The sequence below is a fragment of the Camelina sativa genome, chromosome 11, assembly GCF_000633955.1.
Source record: "Camelina sativa cultivar DH55 chromosome 11, Cs, whole genome shotgun sequence".
Classification (NCBI taxonomy): Eukaryota; Viridiplantae; Streptophyta; class Magnoliopsida; order Brassicales; family Brassicaceae; genus Camelina; species Camelina sativa.
Window position 1 is genome coordinate 20236005 of NC_025695.1, and position 2094 is coordinate 20238098.

Consider the following 2094-nt stretch of genomic DNA (forward strand, 5'->3'; position numbering starts at 1 on the left):
GTCTATCTTCCAAACTTCCATCTATTTAGCATTTTCGTTATAGTAAAAGAAAAAAAATATGAGTCTAGTTAAACTGTGTCTTCACTCTTAACCAGTCAAACACTCAAACACAATCGACTTTACTACTTAGTTAGTCATAGTCCGTGATATTTGCAAATCTAGAACCCACTTTGAATTTGTCATCATGAATAATTTCACTTTATTTTATTTAGTATTAACTAAAATAATAGTATTACTTTTCAATTAGCAAAATTTCCTTTTAAATGGTACAATACCCCTCTATCCCAAATCATTAGATGTTTTAGGTATTTTTTTTAATTGTTTTTCTCTAACATGTATTCTAATTTTCAATTTATTGTAATCTAACAATAAATAAATAAAATTTGGTCAAAATAGTCTAAAAGGCTAATGCTACTCCATCGTTAGTTTGTTTCTTGTATTGTATCATCCAAACTCTTTATATTGCTACAATCAAATTCTTTCATGCATGTATAAACAAAATCCAAAATCTAAAACTAAAAAATGGAACAAGGAGGAAAAAAATCTCAAGATGTTCAACCCATCAGCAAGACCAATCCTCACATATTTGATCCAAACAAGCCGTATTATGAAGAAGAAGAGTTTTATCCCAAAGCAGTACTAGAACAGAAAGAAAGCAAATCTGAACATGTCCAATCGATCAACAAGACAATTTCTAGCACCACTCGTACTTTTGATTTGAACCAAGAAGATTACGAAGAAAGAGAAATTCATCCCAAGAATGCAACAGACGAAGTTAGATTACAGATGCTGAAGATTTGGGCGCCTTCATATTTTACGGTTTGGATCATCTTTTAAATTTCACCTAATATAATTCAATCTATAAGAAACTGTTATTTTTTTCATCATTCGATCAAGTCACCTCCGACTAAATTCTTATTTGTATGGTCAGATTCGTCGCAAGTATGGATGAGCTAAATCAATCTTTGCTGCAACTGAAAAAACGAAAGAAGTCTACTTGCGAACTGAATTAAGTTGTTTGTCTGTTCTTAAATTATGTTAAAAAATTTACTAGCTCTATTTATATGAGAGAGCGACGAGTTTTATTGTTACAAAAGAAAGTTGACTAACACTAGCCAGAAGAGATTATATATGAAACACAGAACATGCATGTGTGAGCAAAGATTTATTACGAAAGTCAAATAATTATAAAATAGTTTTAGGAGGTGGAATATAACTATTTTTGCTGGGAAAGTTAGATTTAATAGAAGCGGCAAAAATTGTTGGTTTTTTTCTTTTTTTCTTTTTGATAGAAAGAAAGATAAAAAGTAGTAGCGGCAAAAACACCCGGTAAAAACATTGTTTTTACACCTATCTCCCACTCACGAAAACAAAAATAAAATATAATCTTTCTCCACGTTCTCTACCTAGGAAACTGACTAGTCTCTCAATATAAAGCTGAGATCAAAGCCCTCTCTCCTTGGGTCCTTCGATTTTAACCTCCTCTCCTGTCAGTTCTCTCTTCCTGATCCCGCTGTAGTTAGCTCTTCCACTACCTTCGATTTCAAGGTTTGAATTTTGTAGATACTCTCTTCCCGATCCTCTAGATCTTTTGGTTTTGTTATAAAGTGTTTGATTTCTTCAAAATTGATTGGATTTATTATATATTGTTCGATTTCAAGGTTTGAATTGTATAGATATTGATCCTCTAGATTAATTTTCATATCTTATTTCTCTTTGCTAATTACAGATGCGCCCACCAATCAACATTGGTGGTCGTTCGTATGGACAATCATCGAGTTCTCAAGCCGCTGGTTTTCAAAGAACTTTGCCTCCTAGAATTTTGAATCCCCCAGCTCCAATCGTTGAACCAGTTGAGCAGATGGAAGAAAATTTACCTGTGCAACGTGATGTTCGAGTGCTTGATCCGACTCGAAGAAATGGAGCTAAATGGTATTGTTCTTCCTTTTTTTTTGTTTCAGACACCGTTTAATGTAACAAAGTAAAGTGTGAATTAATTAATACACATGCAACAGGTTCAAAAACAACACCGAAGTATCAACTCGTGTTAGGAAAATCATTGAAGGGAATTTCAAAGGAGCGTGGTATAGCTGG

At 33.0% G+C, this 2094-nt stretch overlaps 1 long non-coding RNA gene across 1 annotated transcript; it reads left to right on the top strand.

Moving 5' to 3' along the window:
* On the top strand, window positions 1406-2094 carry LOC104723910. Its single transcript, XR_757448.2, has 3 exons — window positions 1406-1548; window positions 1730-1932; window positions 2016-2094. It is a non-coding gene; the product is annotated as an uncharacterized LOC104723910 (long non-coding RNA).